Source organism: Daphnia pulex, chromosome 1 (genome assembly GCF_021134715.1).
Source record: "Daphnia pulex isolate KAP4 chromosome 1, ASM2113471v1".
NCBI lineage: Eukaryota > Metazoa > Arthropoda > Branchiopoda > Diplostraca > Daphniidae > Daphnia > Daphnia pulex.
Window position 1 is genome coordinate 1441905 of NC_060017.1, and position 17968 is coordinate 1459872.

A 17968-nucleotide genomic window follows, 5' to 3' on the forward strand; every position below is an offset into this window, starting at 1 on the left:
CTAATAACAAGTTTGTGAGAAGAATAAGAGGAATCTCGGACGCCATGGCGACACACAGAAACAGTGCAGCTGCCGCCCGGATGTGTATAGTTCCTCTATAGCTACACGTGCTTGTATACGTATATATAATATCGATTCGAGTGTCACGGAAACTGTCGTCGATTCATCAAATCGAGTAGTGTCGAGAAGTCTCGCCGCTCTTATTCTTTCCTCCTCCTGCAAAGCAAAACAAGAAGCGAAGTCGGGGGACATAGAAAATGGATGGCGAGAGGGTGGACGACTATAAAGAGAAACGCTGAAGACAAAATGAGGGGGAAAGAAATAAATACGTTCGATAAAAAATAAAAATAATAATAATAATAAAAAAAGACAAGTTGCTTCGAGTGTTGGCTCTCGGCTTCGATGGTTGTACCAAAAGTGGGGGGAGAATCGGAAGGAATCGGATATCCTGAGTGGGACGCGATCGGTCTCTACACAAACCCCTTGATCCACACCTTCTACTCCCTTCAGGCCACAAGACTCGAGAGGGTTGCGTTCATGCGTGCTGTGGAAATTAAACCAAAATTTCACGGAAGAAGGATCGAAAACGTGAAACTTTGTGAAAGGAAAGAGGCCGGAATTGTCATTTGAATAGAGTTTCCGATTTTCCATCGAGATGATTGTGTGCCAACTAAAATACAAACATCATTATATTTTTGGAGCTGATGGGCGTTTCCAGAGAACTGGGTAGGAGGAAATAAAATTTTGACAAAACAAAAAAATGGGACAGAAGAAGAAGTAGAAGAAGAATGATGGAGTTGTTTTTCCTTTGGAAGGGTTGGAAAGAGAGAGAGATGTAGTGGGTGGGCGTTGCTCGGTGCGCTCGTTGCAATGAGAGTTGGCTGTGTGTGTGTGTGTGTGAGTAGGAGGAACGTCGTGGATATGGTGCAAATGACAGATTATATTCTCCTTTCTCTTTCCGAGTTGTGCGCTTGGCTGCCGGGCTCACGAAGAAAACAAAAAGTCTCTTTTATCTTCTTGCAGAACTCGAGGGATTTTCTACCTTATTCCATCGCGGCACTAGCTCATGTTTTATTCGTTTGACATTCGTAGGGGGGTGGGGGGGAGCTCATGGAAAGTAGTTTTGAGTATGTCAAAGGTTGCGAGCGTAAACGCGAAAGGAGCAGCCAAAGCCAAACGGCCCATCAAAGCATTCGCCACCAGGCTGTGCAAATACTTTCCAGTGTCATGGCCCTTGGTCCAGGGCCTCATCGACTCAATTTGACACAGCGACGGCCGTAAATAGTGAAAATGGGATTAATGAGATTTACCTTGGTCAAAGCCGACTGGGCGTCCTGGAATCGGTAATTATTCTGAAAGGCTTGCGCTTGGGCCATGTTGGCCGCGTAGAGCGTCTTCTTCTCCCGCAATTGCTCGGCCGTCTCTTTGATGGGCAAACCGTCGCCGTCGGTTTCCTCCCAATGATCGGTGACTCCTCCGCCGCCACCCGACGCCCCTCCGCTGATTCCGCTGACACCTCCGACGCCATTTCCTCCTCCGGCGGCTGCCAAACGACGGCCCATTGTGGGTCGCGGATCGCGGTAGAGGAAAGCCAACGGAATGGGGAAACAATCGGCGTTTTTCATCAACTTTTTACCGCCGACACTCGAGCAGCCGATGGGTTTGCGGTTTTTGGGTTTGACGGCCGGCGGTCGATTGACAATCAGCGGTTTCTTTTTCTTGGGTTTCGGAGCTGTCTGCGTTGTTTGCCCGGCTACTGCCACTGTCGTGTTTGTTGTCGTCGTCGCGGGTTTGAGAAGGAGACGAACGGCTGGTGATGCAACAGCCTTTGGCGGAGCGGCCATGTCTGTGTCCACTCGTGCAGTTTCAATGGGTAAAATCAACACACCCAAGTCCAATCAGGTGTTGGCAGAAATGTGTGGTTGACGTCAGTGACGCGGTCGTCTCGGGATCGCTGCGAGGGACGATGTGAAAAATAAGGGAGCGCACATGCTGGCGGTGAAATTCAAAAGGTCTTCCGCGTTTGGCCTTGTGCCCATCGATCCATCGCCGTTTTGACTATTTCTTCTCGTTTCTTTCTTCCGTTCGCTCGGGGCTTTGAACGATGATGTTGTCCTATTGACAATTTGTCAACTGGGAGTTGCCGTCATCATCACTCTTGATTCTCTTAGGCTCTTTTCGAACGACACCAGTCACTCCTCCTCCGCATCTACTCTAAATTACATCAACACTGCTGATGATCCAGCTGGGCCGGCGCACTACTAAATCGCCCGGGACAAAAGAGGTCGACGACGATGGAGAGGCAGCGCAGCCGAATCTTATTTTTTCTTTTCTTTTCGATATGCTAATTGAATTGGAACGAAGGAAATAACGAGCGAGGGAATAGACTGAGTGGAAGCGAAGGTCTTCTTGGCTCTTCTCGCGACGGGTTTTGCGGAATTTTCCTGCTGCCTTGATGATATTTTTGGGATGTTGTGATGCAGAAATGATTCCGATACGTACGTGAGTTGATACGACGGTCGGGAGACTATGACAATGGACGATCAAAGAAAGAAGAGGCCATGAAAAAGCCGCTCGGCTGCTGATGGGCGCCTTGCCAAAGTTGAACGTTTGCACAATTGACTGTGCCGACCCGCGCACGGCCGCTTCTCTCCAAATCCGACGAATGTCGCAGCTTCTCTGCCTCGCCGATTCTTCAGAGTGTCGACGGGAGAGAAAAAGTGCAGGCGGAAAACACAAAAAAAAAAAAAAACCCAAAAAGTCAACTCGGGCGACGGACGACGAATAAAAAGCGAGTCGACGTTTCGTTGGTTCGTTTGTCTCTGTGTGTGTGTGTGTGTGTGTGTGGGGCCGTCCAACGGTTGCTTCTTTGAATATAAGGGGCAAATGGGCTTGGTTTTATGATGAAGGTCGTTTTCTTCTCTCTGTGTGTACTGTCTATTCTCTCGCGTTTCGTTCGTTTGGTCGTGAAGGAGGGAGGGAGGGGGTTGCTCTCCGTTTAGGAAATGTAACGCCGGAGTCAAATCCAACGCCGACGGGACTTGCGCGTTTCATCCCCTCGGCACGCCTTGCCTGCAAATCCTCCCGCGGTGCTATTAAACCTGAAACTGACCGGCTGACCACCACCACCACCAGAGTCGGGACCCAGAAAGAGAAAGTCATTTCACCTGGCAACTGCTGCCCTTTTAAAAGCAGCGGTCGTGTTGCCTGGGACGATTTTATTGACTGTGTGGAATTGAACTTTGAGCGCCGATAACTCGATGGCCGATCTCATTAACGGACGTAATCACATAATACAACGTGACCCCGTTTTCCAAATCAAATAACCAGTTACGTATAGCGCCAGGGCGCATTTTGTAGCCGATGAAACGTTTTATAATGGCGTGAACTTGACTGGCGAGCTGCTGACTGATGGTCGACACTTGACTCGTTTGATAGAAGAAGTCGCCCCTTGTGCAGGTATATTTATAGTCGAGTCCCGCACCGCTAGTTATTTTATAGTCGAGGCTATTTATAAGTTTCTTTTTCCTTGCTGGCCACTCTTTCTCTCTCTTTCTCTCTCGCTCTCCGATGCATCGCACGGCACGTTAATTATTTAGGTCTGGCGTTATACCACTCTGCTCACGAATGCACACATCACCCGGGGCTTTGCGAGGGCAGTGATTTGGAAACTAGGCAATGCTATTACGTAAACTATTAAAAGTTTCCTTTTCCAAGACATTGTGGAAAACGTCGAGTCAATTTCGATTTTGATTGCAATGAGGATCTACTCGCTCTCTAGTTTAATTCAAGGGGGCTCTATTCCGTTTTGCATCAGGCGGCCATTCTCTCACAGAGCTTAATCGTTCCAGCCGCGATTGGGTGTAGTGACTGGAAAAGTCGATAGCCGAATCTATTCAACTGAATTGCCTTTATTTTTCCTTTGTTGTATTATTCATTATATCCGCCAACTGGCGGAGCAGCATCTACTTACGTAAACATTCACTTTTCGGCTTTCCAGACAACACAAACTCTTGGGTGGATAATTGAACTGTTGGGTGATTTGTAGAGACTTGAGGTTCCATCATGCGTGATAAATAATCATGCTTCCCTCTTCCCGACAGTTTTTGATTATTTTTTCCCTTCCTCTTTGTCCAATGTTATCAATCGATAGCGCAGAATGTTTCCCGTGGATGATGAACGAGCTCGTCTTCAATCAGACAGATCGGCACATTTTCTCCCCATGGAAAACTCAAAAGTTTAGTGGGAGAAGAAATTCGGTTTTGTTCAGTCGACGCAATCAATGACACAAGGTCCGCAGTCCCCTGACCTTGCGGTCGTTGATTATTGTTGAATAATTAGATTAATTTTTTCTTTTTTCTTCTTTTTTCTTGGTTCGTTTTGTCACGAAGGTGTGCAAGAAATACTTTGGTCGTCCTTGGAAACGCATAAAGTCGCGGGACTGTGTGTCCCAAAGTGCTAAAACGCGTCTCTATACATTTCTTTCTCTAGGCACATGCAATTCCACTATGAGTCCCTTATAATATACCTGTCGGTATTATAATAAAAAGAAAAAAAAAAAGAAAATAGGAAAAGGTAAAAAAAATTTATACGCCAGCATAAAAATAAGAAAGGAAAGAGGCAAAGAAAGGAGCCCCGAAAGCTTATTCGATTGATTGAAAGTCGCAGCTTGGGACAGTCTTCTTCTTCCTTATCATCGTCGAAGCTCCGAAATTGGATGGCATCAGCGGAAATCGAACCTTTTTTTTCTTTTTTTTTCTCCCCCCTTCTTCCTCCCTCCCCCGAAAGACTATACGTGCTGTACAGACTCTATCGACTGTACGACTCCTGGTAGACTGTTTCTTGATGTTTTTTGCCTCTTTTTTTTCTTCTTTCCTTGTTTTTTTTCCAGGTTATTTGTTGTCGGATAAAAAGGTTTTTCTGGTGCGCCGAATGAAATGCGAGAAAAGCGTCTGCGAGGAGCAACGAAAAGGAAATGGTGTGCAAGAAGAGGGGGAAATGGAAAGAGTTATTTCCGCACCAGCGTCGGATTGGCATTGCCCTATCCCTTGAGTTATCAGAAATCCGGCTGCTGGGAGAAATGCGAATTCCTCTAGCTGCTCCCTCATTCCGCAGCAGCTGGGGGGGGGGGAGAATCAAGCTTTTAATTTTCCTCCCGTCCCGTTATTAGAATATATTTGCAACTAAATGACCGGTGGACCCGCAATTGCGTTTGATGGATTGCCTAGACGTCGTCCGCCGCTGTTTGGCTATTCATTGGAGATTGTCCTCTTGTGTGGACACGTAGACAAAAGTCTCAAATCGGATTTGTGAATGAATAAAAGATTACCGATAGATTTATTTCAATTTTTTTCAATAGATTCATTATTTCTTGAATAAAAGATTACCGATAGATTTATTTCAGGACTAGCGGCCAGATCCCGTGCTCTAATATAGGCCCGGCTATAGCCTCCCGCAATGTATGTATATATGTTTCGATATAGTCCGATTGAAAATGGGCGATGGGGGAGGAAGGAGCTTTGCGTCACAGTGGCGGGCCGAGATCATTTATCTTATTCTCCCACGGCGACGGTGGTTCCATCAACGGCTGCGCAGAATCACAGGGCTGGAGGAAGAAACAGGAGCGGCGGCACGTAGGGCTATCGCACGTCTACGTGTACACCACGGCGAGTAAAAGGGTGACTGGGGACGGAAGGAATATCCGCCCCGTACTGCACTGCATTGCTTTGAAGCAGGAGGCAATAAATGATGTCCTTGTCTGACAAGGACCTCGACGCAGACGCACAGCTGCAGCATCTCCACAAACAGAATGTGAGGGAGAAAAAAAGAGTAAAAAGAAACAGATTCGAAAAAGAGAGAGAGAGAGGAAAACGGTGGCCAGATCCCATCCACCATTAAGACTCTTCTTATGTTTTGAGCTCCTTACATGTAAAGTGTGTGGAGAAAGAAAGAGAGAGAGAGAAAGAGCAAAAAGGAAGAATATCCTACTACTACTACTACTAGGGACATTGTGGGTGTGTGTACTAGTTATAACTCGCAGCTGATGCCCAGGATAGAGAGAGAGAGAGAGAAGGAGGCAGGATCGTCGAAATCTTGCGCGTCCCTTCTTCTCCTATCGTCTCCTCCCGAAAAGTTCCTTCAGTTGGCGTCTGTGCAGCGTCGGCTCCGGTTCGTTCCATTTCCTCTCCCGTTTTCTCTTCTCCTCGGCGTAATTTATTCAGGAACGGAAGAAGAAAAAAAAATAAAAGAGAAACGAAGGCGGTAATAGATTTAAGCAGGAGCAAATCGAGCTTGGCCATCAACTCAACAGCTGCATTTGCCCGGCCCGGGTGTTGCTGATGTGAGCACACATCCAAAGTCTTTTCGCCCCCCCTTTCCGTGCAGCTTTGCGTGTTTTCTCTCTCTCTCTCTCTCTGGCTAGCTAGCTCTAGCTCTCTCCATTTCCTCGTGTGTCGTGTCCACGCGCTTTGAATGTGTTCCTTGACGCGCCGATGACGTGATCCCGTGTTTTCTCTCGACAATTTCCCAAAAATATCAAAAAATTCCCCTCACCCCTTTTTTCAGCCCTTCTCTCTCTGATTGTTTGGTGCGACTTGTCCTGTCGGTTATGACGCCACAATTCTATTCCTGAGCGACAACAAACAACAATCATACCAACAAAAAGGTAAGAAGAATTTTTCAGTCTACCGATTGACTCGTGTCCTGTTTTTGTGACTTATTTGCGAATGACATGATATGTGACGTCGGTAGGATTCCCGCTATCCGCCCGTGTGGATGTAAACGCATCGCTGCTGGTCCACTAGACATCTATTTCCGTTGGGCATTTGTGCATTTCGTTGGGAACGGGCGAGGAAATGCGGAGGAGGGATAGAATAGACGGGCGAGAAGGCGTTAAATGGGTGGCGAGTAGAATGGAACGCCGCAATAAATACAAATGCTTTTCTCCAGCACCACCCTTCTCTTTGGTTTTGTTTTGCCTTTAGACTTAGATATGAAAGCAGCTAGCCAGCAATCCATCTGTGTACGCCATTGTCGGTTAGGATGAGGGTTGTTGCCCGTCTGAGGAGTTTCCTGCCCCCTTTTAGCTGGACCGTTAGGCGCGTGCGAGTAATTAAAGGGGAACGATCGAAATTCATCAATCGAATGTTTTGCCTCCCCCCTATCTCCCGTCTCCCGTCTTTTGATATGCCGAACAAAAAGCATTTTCTTCATCTTGCACTGCCATCACTCTTTGTGTCTCTGCCGTATCTCGTACAGTCCGGATGGACGGGCTTTATTCTGTTTCCAGACAGCCGAGGAGGCTGTTAATTGTGTTCCTGGACAGAAAGGCGATTCCTTGAATCCTCGTTTGTTTTTGTTTGGACCAGTTACACGATGAGACTGTAACTAATAGTACAAACAGTCTCGGCAGTAGCAGCAGCAGGAGCACTCTTTCACGTTCGAAATTTTTTTTCTTTTTTTTGTTTGCCATTGGGTGGGTCTGCCCCAGTCGTCTCTCGCGACACTGGCATTCATTTCGTTGCAAACTGATCCTAATTAGAGCGGCCGAGTGTATCGCACTACGTCACGCAGCAGCATCAGCAGCAGCCATCTCTAAGCTCTAAGCCCCGCGTTTTACTCTATGAAATTAGTCGGGGCGAAATAGCTGTGCACCATAACGGGGAGGGCCGTAATAGCAATGAGAAATGCTCGCCTCTCTATCGGCAACACTCTGAAGCGAAGATGTGCATTAGCACAAACTCGATGAAGCCAACAGCAGGAGGAGGAGGAGGAGGAGGAACAGTATTAGAGTTTAGGAGCTCCCGGGATGATTGAAGCACAGACATTCCCCCTCGCCCTTAAATTATCTGCCAATAGCGCCTGGTGGAGAAGCTAGGCGGGGTTATAGGGGGTCGTGAAACCTAATAATTATTATACCAACGACAACAGCAACAACAACAACAAAAATAGGCGAGTCTCCCTTTCCCTTTTTTACGGCAATGACAGCGAGTCTCGGCAACAAAGCGTCGTGCCAAACGCAATGCCAGTCCAATCCGCTACTGCCTTACTAAACTATCATCCTGGGTTTTATTCCCGAGTTACAGTTTTTTTTTTTTTTTTACGAATGTCTAATGGTTTCTATTGTCGGCCAGGGCATCTCTCTCTCTCTCCATTTCGAAACTGTGCTAACGTTGGGCGATAAGACGGGGAATGGCTGCAGCACTCCCCACTGGCTGGAAATGGAGAAAAGCAGCTATCCGGGAACCGGGATGGATAGTCGAGCCTTGTCGTGGTGGCACTCTTTTCATTTGACGTCTCGGCTTGTGTATAATCACCACCATAGGACTGGGCTGTGTCCAACATGCCCTTGCTCATTTTGTTGCTCTTTTATCCGACAATATGAGGCAGGTCGCCTCTTCCGCCCGGCGTCCCTTTCATCCAGGCCGGCTTCGCCCACCAGTGTCCCTGAACCCTTGTTTCCTCCTGACACAGTGGGAGAGACAGGAGCCGTTGGCTGCCAGGAGCACGCTTTCTTTTCTCCCTGAATTCTACCGGCCTATATACGTATATATCCAAAAAATAGTAGATGTACACAATCGGGGCGTAATTGAGCCTCAAAGCCAAGCAGATCCCAGGCAACGTACACCCAATCAATACGATCCACCCCCCGTTGACGAAACCTGTGCAGCCAATACCTCCTACGCGGTCTTCCTGCATAGTCTATTTCATCTCATCAAAGGACCAGCCCAAATTACTACGCAGGGTGTGGCCATTTGGATTCATTTACTCTCGCAAGTGGCTGCCTGAATTGCTAACAGAAAATAAGGCCCAGCTTTTTTTTCTTTAGGGAATGCGGCAATATAAAATGAAGCGCTAGTCTTTTTTACGTAATAAAAGGTAAATTAGAAAAGGGCAAATAGACTAGCCCAAAAAAAAAGTGTGGAGAGAGGAGGAATCCATGTAGCGGCTAATGTGTAGTGATTTCTGTGTAGACAAAGAGATTTTGCGCACCGTTTGTGGCTCACATATTCACGCTACACTGTCGGCCGGGGGCCTTTTGTTCTTTCTGTCTTATTTGGCGCCGACATTTTGGCAGCGGATGCTGCGACGCAGGCCGTGAAAAGCCCTTACCTCCGCCCACTTTTTTTTAGATATATGTTTTTTTTGTTTTCGATATGTGTGAAGAAGGCTGCCATATATTGACTCTTCGGGGGTCGTTGGGTTTTATACATTTTTTCCCCCTCCTGACCGTATTTGATGGTTCTATGGGACGACATTTCTCTACTTTTTGATGGATCCGCTCCGTGTGGGTGTGGGGCTCGTTGCCGGTGACACTCACTGGCGGTTTTATTCCGCTCCTGCCGCAACGGATCATCATTTCCTATTTTCTCTAGATGGCCTTTGCTTGTTGTAATGTTTGCGCCATCCCATGCGCTTCTCTTTTTCTTTCTCTCTTTCTTTTCTTTCGATCTAAGCCATTGATCTGCTTTCACGCCTTTCTCTGCGGCACGTCACCATCATCTTATTACGTCACCCCGGCTCATTTTGCGCCTGTGATGCATTACGGGTAGATCTAGCTGCAGGTGATATTGGCAGCCGTTGCCAGGATTTGCGGTCGCATCCTTCCGCATGTGACTGGCATTTCAAATGAAAATGACGACATGGACATTACGAGTCTTCTTTGGCTCCATCTTGGTCTATTCTGTTTTGGCTGGGTAATAACAGGAGGGCTAATGATGGCCGCGTTGTCTTTATTAGGGGAGACTGAAACACGAGTCGGCGCCCCGGCTGCTGATGATGTCATTAGAGAAGAAAGACTTGATAATAACTCGCCCGTGTTATTGGTCGCATATGACTAGAAGAAGAGCAACTAGCTAGCTAGCCCGGACTGTTGTTGTTTGCTTTCAGAGTCAGGCTTAGATTCGTTTTGCTTGGCACAACGGCCGCCCGGCCCGGCTGCCCTTTTAGCTCTTTATGTAATGCATCCCGGATTATTAGTCAAGTTGCGACGTTCCTCGTGGCCATAGAGAGAGCCTAGTGCAATATCCGTACGAGGAATCGGACTAATGTTTGTGCTGGCCCAAGTCTACGGGCTATTATTGGCATGAGCTGCGACATGTTTCTCCTCCATTTTGTTTGTCCACGGCTGACAGGCCAAAAAAAGAAGAAGAAGAAGAAGAATATCTTTGTCAACCCCGAACGTCGGGTACTCTCTCTCTCTCTTTTCTTTTTTTTACTTGCACGGAGCATATCATAACGCATTCGCTTCTTCTTCCCTGACGGGAAAACAGGATGAGGCGGGGAAAGGCGGCATCAGAAAAGAGAAGAGAGCTAGAGAAGTCTAAGGGAACACGAGGATAATGGCTCTCATCCGCCTCAGCTGTCTGCTCGTCGGCTGCTGCCTCCTGCGATTCTTCGGGATTCCCAGTGCGACGCCTTTCAGGCACTGCGACTCCCGCTCTGCTGCTGTGCTGGCGGCTGTCGCTGCAGATTGCTTTTTATTGATTAGAGGCTTATATTCAATATTTCAAATAGGCCGTCATGGTCTAGTAGTAGGAGTGGCAGTATAGCGAGCCAGCCAGCCAGCTAGCGTGATGTGTGCTGAGCAACGAGTGCAACACTCTACATGCCGAAATGGAATTGAGATGTTGAGACGGGCACAAAAGAATCTCTCTTGGCTCTGTGTCGTGCTTTGAATCGAAACGTCCGAGGCTTTTTGACGCTTTCCATTTTTTAAACAAGGGCTCCTCCTTAAAATATTCAGTACATACTACATTCCCCCGTCCATTTTCTTGGACTAGGCGCTTCCAAATCCACCAGAGATGATGTGATCCATAACATCTGGGCGATCCTGTGCTTCCCTTTGAAATTGTTGCCTCTCTCGTCGAAGAATATTGAGTTATTCATCTGAATAGTGCAATTTTTTTTCTTTTTCTGGTGTGTGTGTGTCAAACATGATTTTCATTTTCTTTTTTCTCTTTTTGGTTATTCGGCTCCTTTTGATCTCGTTCGTCTCGATCTCTTTCGCCGCCCCAAATCAAATCAGCACGCGATTTCTTATTACCGCCATGCAACGCGGCCTGGCGTCGTGTCGACTCTTTTTTTTTTTTTCTTTCTCTTATTTCTTTGGGATCTCGACGAGCTGTGGCGACTGAAGAGGCTAAACAAACTGCTCGCAGCCCTTGTAAGACCCAGTGAAAAATATCAAACATTGCGCAACAAAGCGACTGTCATCTGCCAAGAGAGCGACAAGGCTGCCGAAGACGGGTCGGGAAATAAGAACTTTCGGGACCAAATGGGATCACACACAAGAAGAGAAAGAAGAAGCTTAGAAAAGGCGACAGCTTTTTCTAGAGAAAGAAGGGGAAAAGTCATTAGAACACACACAAGGAGGTCCCAAATGAAAAAAAAAAAAATCAATACGCTAAATGATATTAGCTAATATAAGAATAATGTGTGTGTGGACTGGATTTGTATATATACCACCCTGCTGAGCAGTACAAGGCATGGTGTTTCCATCCGGATGTATTAAAAGATAATGATAGTATAATAGGTGCCGGCTGTACACAGTATGGCAGTTGCGTCAAAGCGCTTTGCCCAGCGTGACGCGAGTCGTTTTATTATGGGGCCGATGGAAAAAAAGGACGGAAAGCAAAAGTTAAAAGCGCGTTGGCCTATTTAAGATTTAGTTAGTATATAGGACGGACACTTCTATTAGCAGAGTATGACAGCAGCGACGAAAATCAAATCAGCACACAAACCTGGAGGACGTTGGCTGGAAACTTTGCTGATCCCGTCTGTTATCTTTAGCCCGTCCTGATGAGTCTCTTTTCAATCAGCTCTCTGCATCTTTTCATTGGAAATTAGTTGGCCTTTTTCCTTCTGAAAAAGGCAGGAAGGAAGGAAGGAAGGAAGGAAAAAGACGCGAAAATGAAAGGCGACAGAAAGAGATGAAAGATGGATGCAACTCAAGTGCTGGGTTTAGTCCGAGAGAACACAAGAAGCCCATTACTCTTTTTCTTCTTTTCCCTTAATTGCGCGTTCCTGGCGGATCCATCTCCGTGCACAGCACAAAGAGTTGGCCTAAACAGCAGCTCCCATAAACTCTGAGGACTTTGTTCTCTTTTTTATTAGCCAACAACTTGCATTTGATGTTCTTGTTGTTTGTTTTACCGTTTGTTGTTTGGCGGAGCTTAGCCACGCGACATTAACGTCAAGTGGTCTCTAATAGGATCATAAACGATGAGGACTCTGGTTGTAATGTACCAAGAACCAACGGTGGCAACCAATAGGAAACGAAATCAAAGTCGTCCTTGTATTCTTTTCTCCCTTTCAGACAATCAGGTGCAGCTAGAGAGTACATTTGATACTCTTCGTGGAAGAGACTTTGGGCTTTTCCCTGCTGCCGCTTGATTGACATTTTTATTTATATTTAAGCTATAACCCCAGTAGTCAACTTGATATACATATTGTATACTACAGTGCCCGGTTGTATAGTCCCTCTTATGCAGTAAATCCTTGTTCTTCTTCTTCTTTCTTCTTGCCGGTTGCGTATCTCCCCGGTTTCCTCCGATGTCAGCATTGTAAGGCACCGTACCCAAGACGATCCTTATACAGCCGATCCCTGGAGGCCTCTTTGAAACGGAATGGAAAGGAAGATTCATATGATGATGACGCTCGAGTCCGTCCAGCAGTCCTCTTGTCTCTTTCCCTCTTTGTATCTTTTACGGTCCCTTTACTATTAGCTTGATGGTCTGAACTCGGTATTCTGTTATGACTATTAAGCCCCATGTCTCTCCCCTTGTATAATACTGCAGCGGCAGTTCTATGCATGTTCTAGTACATGTCCTGCCATCAATTTCCCTTCCAAAAGCGGAAATGTCGCCGAATAAGCCAACCGGCCTGGACGACACACCGCTCTTTTTGTTGGACAGATAATAAATTTAAATGTTGCCCTGGCAAAACTAGAAATATAAAAAAAAAATAAAAGAATGGACATTGAAAAGCGTTGAAAAGCAAGCAGATAGATTTCATCACATTGTATCCCCCCGTTGTTTACGATTTTCCAGCTGGTTATTGTAAAGCGAGACTTTCGTTTCAACTTTATTCACGTCGTCGTCTGGTATGGAGGAAATGTGTCGTGACTACTGAAGACTATCTCGTATCATCAGTCGCCCATAAACCGTCATCCCTGAAAAAACGTTCGACGACTCCCATACACTGGGATCCTGCAGGATGCGGATCACATTTTTTTCTATGCATAAGTTACTACGGGCGATGAGGTAGAGAATGATAACGTTCATCTTTCATTCATTCAGGGCCCATTCCTCCCACATGAATTAAGGAAAAGAATTAAATCCTTGGCTTTGAAATTCTCTTTTGCCATGATAAAAAATAAATTTTAGTGATTTTCTTTCTATTTTTCTCCTTGAATAATTTTAAGTAATCCCTTCGTCTTGCCGCGCTCTTCTTTTCGTAGAATTTGCCCTATGATTGCATTAAATAAATTATGAGAAAATCATCCGGAGAGACCTAATCTATTTGTTCAGCAGGTTTCATTAATGTTGATATAAATATCTTACATACAAAACGGCTGGAAATTTGTCCTTGACTCGATGTGTATGTGTGTACACGCACACAAAGTTTGGTTTTGTTATTTTTCCCCTTTTTTGTTTGTCGTCGTCACTTTCTCCTTACACAGTAGGCCGGCCGAAGATAAGCACGTCAAAAATGAAACCCCCATACTTTCCCCCGCGTTCCAATAACAAAGTATGAAAGCCCCAGTGGGTTGTAGTCTCCATTTTGCTTCTATTAATACGTTCTCTTATTTGCACTTTGATATTCTTTCTCGCCTACTCCTCCCTCCCCCCCCCCCCTCCACTCTCTATATTTCGATTGAGGTGGAATCGATAAGATCTCTAAAGGGATGAAACGAGAAACGGAGCATCTGATTTGTCTACAAAAATAGAAAGAATGGAATCCTGCCTAAAGCAATAACCAGCCAAAGTATAAGTCTCTGTATATGTTGTCTATTCACGCCAGTTCTATCCCGATGCACTTTCCCTCTTGTGCTCGTCACTTACTCGAAATGTCTTTTCCTATAACAGTTTTTTTTTTTTATTTTCCTTCGTAATACTTGGAACTTGTGTGTGTGTGTCTTTCCTTTTCGGTTTGTTCGCCCTCTCGTCCGGATTCTTTCTGATCTTATGATTCGGTTTTTCGTTTGTTTGACTCCTTTCACCCCGGCCGAATAGGAAAAATGGGAAGCGAAAGGATTTCAAGTCGAAGGAGAAACAAACACGAGCATGTTGTTTGATTTCATTTGAATGGCATAAACTTAAAGAAGAATATTGGAAGAGTATATCGGGGATGCAAGGAAGCGGTATAGAATCGATTTTCTGTCCCAAGCAATGCACTGGACTCAAATGAATGTGCGTCGACAGATAGCTAACAACAATCGCAGAATCAAATGCTTTTCCAAATAATGAAACAAGAGGAGATCGGTGGAAATCTAATGCGACCGTATTGGTATACAATGCAATTCTCAGAAGCAATACATCTTACGACTATTCCAGCCGACGGTGGGAGGCTACGCTACATGTCGTATCGCATATCAAGGTTTTATAAGATTCGAATTACATATAGGTTAAATACGACTAAGACAAATGAATTGCTGGCGAAGGATGGTATTCTTTAACCGCATGTGTAATGGCCAATTCAGACATGGGGCGGTATATATGTACGTGGGCAGAGTAGCAGGACTCTTGTCTGACTGCGCCGTATGGGCAACCTCTTTCCCCCTTTGATCCTTGTTGTTTGCATGATGGCGTTCTTGTTAAGACTCTAGTACTCTCCTCCTTTTCCTATTTCGGTCCCTTTCGTCACTCCTTGTTTGTTTGTTTGTCGTGTGTCTGTTTGTGTTTTCGCTTGTTTGCTTTGTTTATTTTCTTGCATGGCCTCGAAGCTCATCGTTATTGCTCGAGTTATTGTTGGTCAGTGATCCATGTAACGGCCACATTATATACATTCAACTTGACTACCCTACATTATTAAACTCTTTATTGGGTTGCAGGAAATTGCACTGAAATTGGAACGAATTATTGGCTCTTGTCCCTGTTGAGGAATTGATGAAATTCAATAACTCCGCCGTCATTTTCTTCCATTGCTTTTTGTTCTCATTTAATGATAAGTTTATTCCCGCAATCGACGTACCGTAAATTTGGCCGAATCAATGCGACCCTAACTTGAAATCGATTGAATTTGCAGTCTGATGGACGCAGATAGTAAATAAGAAAAAGTAGATTAAAGTTGGAGTAGATTAAACGGCGATAAAGAGTCACTTTAGCCGTGAGTTTATTAGGCGGCTCTAATAGTTGGCGAAATGATGCGGCAGTTGCCCGAGTAGTGTTACCGGTTGGTTGAGTAGTATTGCACATGTCACTTTGCCGTCCAAAGAATCTGGACGATGCCAGAAATTTCTGATTCCATCCATTCTCTTTATTTTATTTTATTTCTCGGGGATGGAGAGTGATCCTCATGATCCTCCGCCTGTTTTATTATTTGCTGCTGTCCATTGCCGCCCGCTCAGCAAAGCTGAAACAAAGATGTAACAGCCGACTGAATTGGCTAATAGAATGAAGTGGATGGGATAGGGAGGTCATCTTTGGCGTAGGATGTAAAAGTGTAATATTCGGCTCTGTCGACCTTCCGTCACTCAGCAGGAGTGGGCGAGCCGATGAGCGGGGAATCAACGTTATAAATGTAATTATTGGTGATGATTGTCGGATGGGTGGGTGGGACTGCTCTTGCCGAGTTCGCTTTGGGTTGAAGTGTGTCACTTGCTTTACACTGTCGACTGGCACACTCTTGGAAATGTCCCTGCAGCGATAACAAGCTCACACGCCAAAGAGCACTGATTAACTACTACTGCTGCTGCTGCAGTGTCATCCACCGAGGATAGACAACTTGATTTCCTTCCCTTCACTTTCATCTCTCTATCCATCCATCTACTCTTTTCGTTCGCTCCACCATTTCCTTATTCTCTCGCTCTGATGCGCGCTAGATCCTGACTCGACTCGACTGAAATGCATCTAGCAGTTCAGCAGTGGAACAAAAGAGAATCTCTGTTGTTGGTGGTGATGTCGAGTGTCTAGGGCAAATGAGACGCCATCAAGTCGAAATGCATTGTATAGGAATTAACTTTGGCCGTCCTCTTTTCTGGTGGGGCAATATCTGGGCACGAATGGTTCGACGATTTCATTGAATTGATCTTCCTGTTCCTGTCCTCGGCCCAGTGTGCATGTACAATTGTACATGCACACTCTCTATAGATATATACACATATAAAGGATCGAATGTATGTATAATAATAGACTTTATTTTATCATAGGCCGCTGCAGGCTCTTTATGGTGCGATTAAATTCCTTCATTCTCTTTTGATGTAATATTCTTTTGTTGTCGTCGTCCTTTCTTTTCACATTGACAATTCGTCAGAATCGCCTTCAACCAGCCGAAAGGAAGAAGAAAAGATTCTAGCTTCTAGCTCGTGGTCGACAAAAAAAAATAAATAAATAAATAAAAGAATTGAGTGTGTATATAAAGCGGCCCACAAGTTTTGCTCGATGAGATTTGGGTGAATTAGGAGAAATGACCGCAACGCCACGAAAGACTTTTTCTTTTGCGGAAGGAAAAGTCTGTGCTCTGTTGGTTATATATTTATGGTTAGATAACCGAGAAGAAATAAAAGCAAAATGATGGCGAAGAAGGAAAATATTAAGAAATTGGAGCGCAGCCTAGCGCCGGGCAGGGAGTTGATCGCGTCCTCTTTTCGGTTTGTTATTGGGCGCTGTATTTGCACAACAGACCGTGAAACTGGAGATCAAACGCCGTTACCTTGGACGCTTGTGTTTCTCTCTACTTCCCTATTTCCGTATAATTGTAATTTAATCTTTTTTTTTTGTGTGTGTGGTCTACACGTCTGTGGGATGCGTCTACCCTGCAGGAGTTGAAGCGCGACGCCAAATTATCGACTCGACTTGAAAGGAGTCGAAATTGTGGGATGCGATGGAAACGCCAAAAGGAGAAGGGAGTTGAAAACGCGGTGTGCCGAGAGAATCGAGGTGGCAAAACTCTGCCAACGTTCGGGAAATGTGAAGAGCGTGGCGGGAGTATGACGACACTCTCAACGGAGAATTGGGATAAAGTAGCAAACGCGCGGGCACGTTCCCCACTTGTTATTACAAGTAGTCGCGCGCTAGTATGGAGACAGACATAGTAGTAGTTTGGACGCCGTTAAAACTTGGTCGTAAAAAGACACGGCAGCAGCAGCAGGATCGTACCAGCTCCAGTTATTTTATAAAAACGAAGAGCTGCTGTTTCTTCTGGCAGGAATTGGCCAATCGCAGAAGTTTGACTTTGGTTTCAATGACGTCATTCACCAAGCCATCCTTCATTCTCCTGTTTTCAAATGGATGGCGGGATTGTCAAGCTGGTGGCAAATTTGAATCAAGAGACAAGTAAAGGATCCTATTTCTTTTCGGCCGGATCATAATAGTAAGCCTAATAATGGAGCTTCAGAGACCGTGCCTAATATTGCCAAGCTGTGCATAGCAATGGTTGTGTGAATAATGAGGTGGACCCCGAGGCTCGATGCTTCCCAGCGAGAAGAGTTGGATTTGAAACTTGAATTGTCGCCTACGCACACGTCCTGTCATAACGCCTCGATCTGGACGGCAACTAACTTGTATGCAAATGCTTGAAACGATAACTTATATCACGGAGGGGTTGAATAATGACGACACGACAGAGAGAGAGAGAGACGCATAATGACGAGAATATAGGATGGAGAGTTATTACCTCTAGGCGGCGGCTGCAATAAAAAGAACTAATTTCTTTCCGTCGGCGAACCTTACAAAGGGGAATCGATCGGCGGAGCCGTTTTTCTTCATTTCGATCGACGAGTTTTGATGCATATAGCTCCTGCCGAGTG

At 45.6% G+C, this 17968-nt stretch overlaps 1 protein-coding gene across 2 annotated transcripts in view; it reads left to right on the top strand.

The window, feature by feature from the left end:
• The window catches only part of LOC124192315 (probable G-protein coupled receptor 158), a 51966-nt gene that overhangs the window by 23818 nt on the left and 10180 nt on the right, over nucleotides 1-17968 (top strand). The window contains exon 1 of one of the 2 annotated variants that reach the window (XM_046585531.1): nucleotides 5885-6664. The exons of the other annotated variant lie outside the window; for it this stretch is intronic. The gene's annotated coding sequence lies outside the window, so the exon portion shown is untranslated. Of the gene's footprint in view, nucleotides 1-5884; nucleotides 6665-17968 lie in introns of those variants that run through there. 2 annotated transcript variants of the gene reach the window in all.